The sequence below is a fragment of the Rhinolophus sinicus genome, linkage group LG02 (genome assembly GCF_036562045.2).
Source record: "Rhinolophus sinicus isolate RSC01 linkage group LG02, ASM3656204v1, whole genome shotgun sequence".
Taxonomy (NCBI): domain Eukaryota; kingdom Metazoa; phylum Chordata; class Mammalia; order Chiroptera; family Rhinolophidae; genus Rhinolophus; species Rhinolophus sinicus.
The window spans coordinates 29,622,257-29,633,286 of NC_133752.1; the positions used below are offsets into that span (position 1 = coordinate 29,622,257).

General features: G+C 41.3%; 1 long non-coding RNA gene across 1 annotated transcript; it reads right to left on the reverse strand.

The window, feature by feature from the left end:
- Positions 1-504: 504 nt before the first annotated feature.
- On the reverse strand, positions 505-10,562 carry LOC141569439 (uncharacterized). Its single transcript, XR_012493055.1, has 2 exons — positions 10,115-10,562; positions 505-1,398 (listed from the first exon to the last, which is right to left on the reverse strand). It is a non-coding gene; the product is annotated as an uncharacterized LOC141569439 (long non-coding RNA).
- Between the last annotated feature and the right edge of the window lie 468 nt (positions 10,563-11,030).

Below are 11,030 nucleotides of genomic sequence, written 5' to 3' on the forward strand. Positions count from 1 at the left end.
TGAAAAAGGAATAATTTCCAAGCCCCAGTGGCACATAATATTTTATCTAACCACATTTGTGGCCAATAAAGGAATCGGGACAGTCCCTCAGAGTCTGTCCACTGCCACTGGCAGAACTGTATTGTAATAGTGACAAAGGGCCAAGCCACATCTCTTCCTGCTTCTCCCTCCTCCCCAATTCTTGGCCACCACCTTAAACTGCCTGTCAAACCAAGTGAAAACAGTTGAACAGGGACCGAGAGATATAACTTCAGTTAACATTTCTTCTTTCAACCAAACATATTTGGACATAACTGATGTCTGAAGGACTTTGAGTATGTGTTTGTTGAATGAATGAATACGTGAAAGAATTAATTAAATGAAAAATAGCCTGGAATCATTGTAAACAATGTTACATAGCAAGGAAAAAGTCAAATGCTTGGCACTGACTCAGAAATTCTATAGTAGTTGCTCAATAAATGAATGTTAAATGACAGGGAATAAAGTACTCTTTGAGACACTGACCCAGGTAAAAAGTATATTTATTCAAAATCCCAGGGCCATGTTTCAAAAATTCGCCCACTACTAAAAAGCATCTGGCGTTTTTATTAAAAATAAAAATTCCCCAGTCTCCTGCCATGTAGATTCTGTTTCTGCAGATCTACTGCAAGGTCTGGAAATCTGTATTTACAAAATTCCTAAATACTCTAGGGTGAAAGGATTAAGGCAGTTTGCCATTTTTCTTCAGTGTAGAGAAGTTTGATGTTTTCCTTCATTCAGCTAACATTTATTGAGTTTCTACTGTATACCAGGCACAGGGTTAGGTGCTGGGCATCCAGTATGACAAGCAAGACCACGTCCTTGTCCTTAAGGGGTTACTTTGAGGGAGATTTACAACTCATTAGATGGAGTGAGATAACAATTCAAGAGCATCTGAGATCAACACAAACAAAAACCACTTTATCAAGTTCCTGGTCAGTGGATGAGAAAGGGAAGAGAGTAAACAGAAAGAAACTTCTCTACAAAGGATTAAAATTCAAAGTTCAGGACGATGCAGAATGTGCTGAATGGCTATTTTCTTATCATCACCACACCCAAGGTGGTAGGTATGGCCTGAGAAGGGATGCATTCCAGTGGTTTGCTCAGGTCACCTCAGTGACAAGAAGTTACAATGGGGCCAAGGCGAACGCTCTTGCCTGACCTCCAGAACAGGAATGTGTGTCTCCCTGGGGCCTGTGCGACTTGACTTACAAGAGTTTCCAGAAAATAAATGTGGTAATTACTGAAACAGATGAGTGAAGCTTTCATGGCTTTCTGAAGAACATTTGCTGTGAACGTTTCCTCAGGGAGGTGCTGGAGAGCCTGGGACCATGCTCGTTTCCATCTTTTTCACAAGTAGAAAGCACTTGGGTTACAGAGCTGAAGTATAAAAAAGCACCAGTTTTGGACTTAGAGAGCATGAACTGAAATTCTGGTTTCTCTACTTATTCATTGTGTTAGTTGACGTAGTGCTTGAGCCTGTTATCTCGTCTCTTGGGGTCTTTGGAGCACATGTGACAGAATACATAGGAGGTGCTTAGTAGAATTCCTGGGCCATAGTAGACAATCAACAAATCATGGCTATTATTATTTCCATAGACGTGCAAAAAAGGATGCAAAGATCTGTGTGTCTATGGATGTCAGTTGTTGTGGCTGACATTTTTGCATGTTCCCTACCTATGGAAGCGTAGTTGCTACGCTTGTCTGCCAGGTTTTCCATATACAGAATTAAGCTTTGCTTCCTCAAAAGACGTAAGCATGATGACCTAGTGGGGTTAACACCACCAAAGGACGATCCCCAGGAATGACCTAGCTGAAGACATGTTTCCAGGGCCTCCGCTTTTGTCTCTGATTCCTAACAATTGAGAATAGTTTCTGGTGGCCAAATTTGGACTGCAGATGTTAATGACTGAATTATTAACAATATTCACTTTTAGCTCAGGAGAGAATATGAAGAAGGATGAGTGTTGGTAGATCATAGAACTTAAACTTGGAGAAAAAGTTGGTTTCAGTGAGTGAATGAAACACCAGAGGCGCTGGGGATAGGATGAAAGCAGTGGGGACTTGGGGTAAGGAGAATCCTAAAGGAAGACAGGGAGGAAAAGATGGTCAAAGAGAGGGCAGACTACCTCACTTAGGATCTTGGGTACTTTGAGTATCGCCTGGGTCTCTCCCTAACATTGAATAGGGTGCCAGGTCACGTGTTCAGTGGTTCATTCATTCAGTCAACAGGTATTTATTATGGACCTAACATGTAGCTGCTCATCCTAGCAGATCCGTAATAAATTCTTGAGTTAGATCATCAGACCACTCCATGCAAGGACCGACTTTGGGCAGATTACTTTACTTTCATGCCTTCATACAGTAAAATAAGTATAATAGTAGTACTTACCTCATAGATATGCGATAAGGATTAAATTAATATATGTAAAGTGCTAAGAAGGGTGCCTTGAAAATGGTAAATTCTCAATAAATGTTAGCTGCTGCTTATTATTAACAGAAGGCCATTTGGGTGTCAAATTAGGAATTCTATTTTTAGGAGATTATCAAATCTTTCCTTCACCTCAACCCCCAAAACACACACTCCAGTTCAAGACCATATGATTTACAGTCAGCTCATTTCTCTCAGATTTCAAAATTTCAGAGCTTTTTCCTTTCCTTCCGTTTTATACTTAATATGGTGATTCTTCTGTTTCACTTCATTCTCATTCCTTTCTCTCATTTTAGCAGCTTTGGAATTCCTATTTTGTTCAGAGTATTCATTTTATTCATATACTTCTTGCTCTCTCTAATGAGTCCTTGCTTCTCTAACACCTATAACTGGAGACAGTTTAAAAGACCCAAATAGAAAGTGCTCAATAAATTTTCTCTTTTTTCCCCTTTGCTCTCATCATTTCTTCTAGGATGACTTTCTATTCTTGAGATCTGTAATACAAGTTTAAAATGACTGGTTCATCTTAAGTTGATTAATAGACTTTAATTCATTCTTATGCCCCTAAACTGAGGACTCTCACAGGACTCAACACAAGATTTACTTATATTTGAGCTATGTCTACAATTTTTTTTTTTCAAATCTCCCTGTCTCCATTTGTCCACCATAGAGAATGGAAATCTCATCAAATTGCTGCTGACCCCACAAGGGTATTATAAAGGTTAATGAGGCAATTTCCCAGCAGTTCTTTGAGTGCTGAGAATGTACAAATGTTATTATTGCAAGATTATTGAGGACTTTCAGTGCTTATAAAATAGCAGACATTCTCCTCAGGTTATTATATAAGAATTCTTAATTTTAAATTTTCAGATTTTAGTGAATTTGATTGCTTTCATCTTTGAGTTTATTAAGTATTTTATTGATATTTGATGAGATGGAATTCTGAAAGTCTTATGTAAATTAGAATGTATATGCATACATACAAATACATGTATTTATATATAGGTGTGTGTAAATGCTTATATCTTTATACAACATCTGCGATTTTACATATAATACTAGAAAATCCTTCCAGACTTAAGTTTCTGAAAGAAAATATTAAAGACTTGAGAAAGGAATATTTAACCATCACTACATCCTCAATTTGGTACTTGAATCCTCCCTAAGTCATCAGTGACAAATGTTATCCTACCTATGCTTACATGTCTCCATTCACAACTAGTTCCATCTAGTATCAACTTCCTAATATGTAGAGAATTCCTCCTTTTGCCAGAAAACGGCTATTTCATGTTGTCATTTCTCCCTGAAATCTCCAGCTCCTGATTTGCTGAAGAAATTGAAGCAATCAGAAAAGAACATCCACAATCTCCAGCACCATACCTTCTCTCTACTTTCTATGGATGGATCAACTGTCTGTGCTCCCAGCTAAGGCCATCCTCTGTCACCTACTTTAGGACATTGCACCACCATTCTCCTCTCTGTCCTTTGCATTATCCATTTGTCTCTCTCTACTGAATTATTCCCTTCAGTTTACAAGTATATTGCTAATTTGCCTAGCTTAAAATAAGATTTTAAGCCCTACTTGTCCCTTTGACCAATACTCATTTCTCTTTCCATTTCTTTTTGGCAAAAATCCTTGAAAGTATTTCATGTACCCACTGGTCCAATGTCTCTTCTCCCATTCTAATACCAATGCCCTCACCACACCTCTGAAACTGCTCTTCTCAAGACCCACGGTGACCTCCACATTGCTAAACCTACTGATTATTTCTCAGTCCTCATCTCACTTGACCTAGCAGGGACATTTGATCCAGTGGATCACTCTGTCCTCCATGAAATACGTTCTGCACTTGGTTTCCAGGACATCCCCCTTGCCTGCTTTTCCTCCCCCTTTTCTACTTAGTCTCCACTGTTGGTTCTGCCTTTGATATGCATCACCGCTAGCCCTACCCTCACTATCCCAAGCCTTGTCCAAGCTACTATCATCTCTCACCTATATTACTGTAACTCTCCTCATAACTAGTCTCCCTGCAACTGCTCTTGAGATATTCTCACCACAGCAACCAAACTGATCCTGTTAAAATATGTCAAGTTGAGTCATTCTTCCACTCAAAGCACTCCAATGACATCCCATCCCATTTGAATTAAAAGCAAAGTCCTTATTATGTCCTACCAAGCCCAGCATGATAGGATCCTGTGTTATCTTCTGACATTTTCTCTTCTACTGCTCTGCCCTTCGCTCACGCACCTCCAGATACATGGCCTCCTTATGGACCCCTTGAACTCACTAGGCCCACTTGACCTTACGACCTTTATACTTGCTCTTCCTACTCTTCCCTAAATTGCCTCACAGCTCTCTCCCTCACGTCCTCCCTTTCCTTACTCAAGAGTTACCTTCTCAGTGAGGCCTTCATTGACCTATCAACAATTGCAAGCACCCTCCCCCAAATTCATATCCACCTTTTCTGGGGTTTTTCTCTTCTTTAGCATTTCTCATATCTAACCATATTTCACTCACTTATTTATCATCTGTCTTCCACACTAACATGTAAGCTCTCCATTGCCTAGAACAATGTCTAGAAAATAATAAGCATTCAATACAAATATTTACTGAATAGATGATGAATGAAACAGGCAGATCAGTTTGCTGTGATTGGTAAATTGTTAGGAAAATAAAATTCAAATACTGGCACCAAAGCACCTCTTTGCTGTGGACTAGGCCATCCATGGGCTCTGTTGGTTTCTCGTGTTGATGAGGTACTAGCTGGGTGACCTTCACCTCAACCCCTCAGTAGCATGGGCTGCCAACAATCTTCCTGCAGGAACTTGTGCGTGTTCAGGGAAGACAGGCTCTCCACCAGAAGGAGTTTGCCAAGTTTATTGTTGTTAACTAATCAACAGAGGCCAATAGGATTTTGTCGTTTTTCAATATTTTACTAGGTTATCAGGTCTCAATCTTCTTGGCTTTTGCCTCTTAGTTTTGTTCCAAATCCAATTGGTAAAGATTTCTATTCAGATTTAATTAAACTCATAAGGAACTGGCTGTATTATGATTTTCTGCTCCTAGAGTTTGTCTCTCAGTGTCAGCAGAACATAAACATTTAAGTAAGATATCATTCAGCATTCAGCAACATTTATAGAGCTACAAGATTCCAAGTACAATAATGGATGCAACAATAAATAAGACCCAGTCCTTGCCTTTGAAGAGATCAAAGGCTAGAGGGGGAAAGAGACTTATAGACTGATTCAACACACTGTTATAAGCCCAGTAATGGTCAAAGGGTTATGGGAACACGAAGTAGAAAGCAACAAAGTCTGCAGGGAGAACTGAGCTTGAAGAAAGAGAAGGAACTTGCTGCGAAGGGAAACTACAGGAGATTCTCCCACCCACAATGATCCCTGCTCTATCCAATCTGACACAAAACAACTGTCACCTGCTGCTCATCTTGAGGCTGAACAGTGACCCAATTAAAAATAACTTGATTCTTTACAAAATTTTGTATGTTTTATATTCATGTCATTTGATCCATCCCTAGGTTCCCATCGTTGGCAATCATCAGACTAAATAAAATACCACAGGATAAAGTAACCCAGAGTACCTGCTTGATAGGTTTTCCACCTTAGACTCACAGACTATTAGAGCTGGAACTTTAGAGACTAGTTTTGCCCAAACTTGATGCTCTCCACCGCTGAGGAAGCCAAGGCCCTAGGAGGGTGACTGCCCTCCCCCAGTGAGCACAGTGAGTTAGGTCACTCCGTCTCTCAACAGGATCTAATTTGAACACATATTAAGTGAATGAATCAGTATCTGCAACATATTTTCTGCGTTTTCCAAGCCAGTCTTACTGTTCTCCAAGCCCAAAACAGGCATCATTGCTCTGACCCATGCTCCCTGTCCACTCATCATTTTGGTTGCAAAGGGCCTATGTATCCAGGAGAGACAGTGCCAGGAGGCCTGACCTGACCACTCTCCCACATCTAAAGAAGTCCATGAGTCACCCCAAGTTTAGCCTTTAAAAAGGCCCCAGCGTGGCTTTTAAGGGTTGCAACTCAAACTCCAAACCTACATCTTTGTTGGGGTGTTAAAACCTATCACATCTTAGAGTTGCAGTGTTTTTCAGATTCCCCAGTGTATTCGTCATTGAACCACATTCCTCAGGGTTTGTCCTGATCAGGAACAACAAAGGGGATGGAAAGAATGATGTTCCCTGCTCAGCACTTTGTTTTCCCTTCCTGGTCATAGCTCCATGGAGCAAAAGTTCACAGCCATATGTAACCAGCATCATCTAGTGGACATTTGGCTCTTTCAGCTTCAGTTAATAGGGAGGTATTTTAAAGTACCAAAGGGAAATGAAGACAGAAAGCCTTGTAGCAGTCAAGGCCACTCAGGGTACCATGGTAGACTGGCCGTCCAACAGTTCCAAGTCTGGGTCACCTAGTCATCTTGACTCTGTTACTCTATTCCCTTCCCCTCTTCCTGCTCCTGTGGCTTTTATTAAGACTCTAGTGCCTCTCCTGCTTTGCCAACTACCATTAAAAAAATATCCAATTACATCATTTTCCAAGTACAGAGTCACAATTTGACATGAATGATCGATCATTCTTTTCCTCTGAAGTGTACACTCATGCATGTAGAGTCTTTAAATAATCTTGGTTACTCCTCAGCTAAGCCATGGGTCTGGTTGCTCCTTAGACCTAGATTAGAGAAGTAATAATAACATCAAGTGTTTGTGTAGCGCTTTGCCTCCAGTAACTTCATACCCTTATGCTTATTCATTTTGCTTTATAACATTCGTCTACCTGACATTATATACTTGTTTGGTTGGCTATATCGCCCCCTTTAGAATATAATCTCCACGAGGACAAGCTCTTTCTGTTGTTTACATTATATTACACATATATTATGTTATGTTGTTTATGTTGTATCACCAGCATCTGAAAGAATAACTTGACAATCAGTAGCGTTCTTTAAATATTTGTTGAACAAGTAAATTTAATCTCCTAACAACTTATAGGTGCTATGATAACCTCTTGTTTCAGGTAATAAAACTGAGGTACTGAGGGGTCAAGTACATTGCCCAAGGTCACACAGTGAGGTGGTGGAGGCAGATTCAAACCCGACTCACCCCAGAGCTCTGCCACTGTGCCCCACTGCCTCCTGGCTTGCTGCCTGGGTGCTCTGGGAAGAAAGCCTTCCTTTCAGGCCCTGCCTATTTGAATCAGACTCAGACTGGGTTTACAAGTAAATGAAATAATTGTTCCCTCTGGAACTGTGCTGCTATCAGCAGCAGCACAACTCTTATCCCCATTAGAAGGAGGAATAGCATGGCAACCACTGCATCCAAAATGGCCAGGGGCCATTGTCAGACCCAGAGAACCAAACTGCCAGGGCAGCCCTGGTAGCTCCGCTGAACGGTGAAATAGCAGCATCTCAGAAAGTTAAGGAAGATGATTCTGTACAGGGATTGCTCAGTGGAGCTGTAATCTAAACTACTGTACGTAAAGGGCCTTTGGGACAGACGTTTCATGTTTTTCCAAAAGATGACCCATCAGGTCTTCGTAAGCAATAAGGGAAAACATGCCCCACGTTGACGTCCTGAAGGAGGAATGTCAGGTTTACTCCGCTGGCAGCCTCCTGGAACTGTCATGCCAAGATTGTCTCAGAGGACAAACCTTCGGGTCTGTCTCGGTTAAGAACACAAGTGGCTGGAGGCAAAAGTATTACAGTTGGGCAGGAATACTTTCGTCACAGGTGAACATGTCAAGAGAAGAATAGTGATAGAATTTAAATAGGAGCAGAATCATAGTATTTGAGCTGGACTTATATAATATGACTTCCCTTTCAGAACAATTTGTGAAATGTGACGGATATGTATGGAATCTCAAATGAATACGGTAGTTCCGGCCTAATAGCTATACCCTAATACACTTAAATATTCAAAAATATTTGTTTCTAGATAAATATTAGCTGGGATTCACTTCAAATTAACCTGGGATGGGAGTGAGGCCATGGCAGTGGGCATTGATGAAACAAGATTGGCCGTGAGTTCATAATGGGTGAAGCTGAACAGCGGGTAAGCTAAACTATTCACTCTTCTTTTGCCTGTGTTCAAAATTTCCATAATAAAAGTGAACAGATAAGCAAATCATAAAAGTAACCTTAAAAAAAAAAAAAGTAACCTTTACCTGAGATTTACTGAGCCCCTCCCATGAGCACAGCTCTAAGCCGCGTACAGCAGAGTGGGTACCACGGGTGCCTCCTCAAAGAGCTTAGAGCGCTAGCAGGGGAAAGGAAGCACGCAACAATGAACCAAAATCCCAAATCCGCAGTGGGCCTTAGTACTTTAAGAGAGATAAAAAGGAAACCCAAGGGGGCTCAAGTCCCAGTTGCCTGGTGAGTACTGTGCTAAGGGAACCGTCCTGTTATTAAGGTGTGAAATACAATTCCAACCTAACTTACAGTGCCCATGACACTAGTTGCATAGACTAAGCATTTGTGATCTTCCGTGGCATGGGATACGGAGGGAAAGTAGAGAAACTAATTTTCTCCCTGGAAGGACATGGCTGTGCTCACGCATGCTGTTTTAAACGAAGTGCAAAGATTTAGCTAGGAAAGAAGCTGGGAGTCGTAATGAGGGACATACTAGGTGCAGTCAGGGTACTGTCAGATGGAGGTTTTCAGTGGTTAGGTGATCCTAAAAATGTCTCTCCAATAAGAGTTGGAAGCACTTTTTTTCCTTTACTGCAATCATCCTGCCAAACAGTTCAGTATTCAAGTCTACTGGCCAAAGGGCCCCTCTGTCCGGGATGGACAGGAGAAACCTTGCCAAATGGTTTGGGGGTGTTCCTTTTCCTGGGCCAATCCAATCCTCCCCCACTTTTATCCCTGACCCACCTGCAGACCAGCCACAGCACAAGTGGGCAAGTCTCCAGACTGCGCCTAGACCACCTGGATTGGAGTTGTTGTCCCCAAACTTTCAGTGTTACGTTTACAGTTTCTTGATTTATAATTCAAGATGTCTAATTACCTCAATTATGGGAATCTTCCGCTAGTTTAATCAGTGCTCTCATTTGCATTTTTCTTAGTTCAGCTCATTGCTGAAGCCATGAACAACCTATGTGAGCAAATTCCTTGACTTACTCTGTTCTCATGCCTGAGTTTAGTTAAATGACATGCAAAAAGCTGCATTATGAAAAGGAAGTAAGCCACTTACATGTAACCTGGTACACAGAATTTGTATAGGATTAAACTAACATGCTTTCAAAGAAACCGTGTATAAAAACATTCCAAATTCCAGCAAATTAAAGGCTGTGTTAAATATCTGTAATTAGTAATAAGTCGAGCAATGTATTTCATAAACTTTAAAGCATTCCCCCAATGTTATTTCTACTTAAGTCCCCAAACATAAATCAAGCTCCTATTATATGCGAAGTTCTATGCCTACTTCTCAGATGCAAACGAGTGAGACTACACAGGTAAAATGTAGTAAGTGCTACAACAGGTGAATATGAATATAAACTAGAGCTATGGTGCAGAAAATCTCGTACAGAAGTAAATAAGAAACAGAATCAGACCCTGAACTCAAGCAATTTCCAATCTAGTTGATTCTTCTGTATAAAAAATAAAAGGTTCCTATTCCTGTGAGGTCAAATAAGGACATGTACCTGGAACACTCCATCGTGTTAAGAGCAGCGACTCTGGATCCAGACTGTAGGTCCATCACCTCGTATCTGTGCAACTTTTGCCAAGTGACGTGAGCTCTCTGAGCCTCAGGTTCCTCATGTACAAAATGGGACTAACAGCACTACCTCACAGCAGTGTGAGGGTGCGTGAGGGGACACAGGAGTGCTGGGAACAATGCCCGGCGCACAGTATGCCATCAGTAAACATTAGCTATGTTTAATACCTAACAAAGCTTTCCACACTCAAAGAAAATTCTCTGGAGGACAAGAATCAGGGGTTTAAAAGGTTAAAAGTCCTAGAGAACGGAATGCTGTGCTAAGGCTGGTGCATCAGCACTTTTCCTTATTTATTCCCTGTCTGTTCAGAAATACTGATTAACAGGCTCAGAGGAAGAGCTCCAAGGTGAATTTGAATGACAAGGAAAACAACAGACCTTCTTGATGTAAAAGCAATTTCCTCATTAAAGTTTGACTTTAGTAACAACCAGGGTATGTGACATTTGAGGGGTTCGGGGGACGGGAAAGAAAGAAAAAGCAAATCCTCACGTTAGACCAAAAAGACCCAGAGACAGAGTCACTCTTCAGCTTTTTTGGGTACATCTGTCTGCTCTTCTCAAAGTGCTGACCAGGCACGGCCCGGGGCAGAGGACACCCAACCACGTGGTCCAGGCATGTGATGAGCTTGTTGTGAAGCTCTGCACAGGTGACTCAACCTCCCATACCTCCTAGAAGAGGCTTATGCCAAGGGGGATGTGACCTTTCGTGAGGACACATTCCAAGCTGAGAAAATGGAAGAGCTAGTCGTTTGTCCTGGTCTACCTTCAGGAAGTGACTGAAAGATCTGGCAGACCTATGATTTGATTGTTGAACAGGGAGAAGTGGTATCACCAGCTGAAGT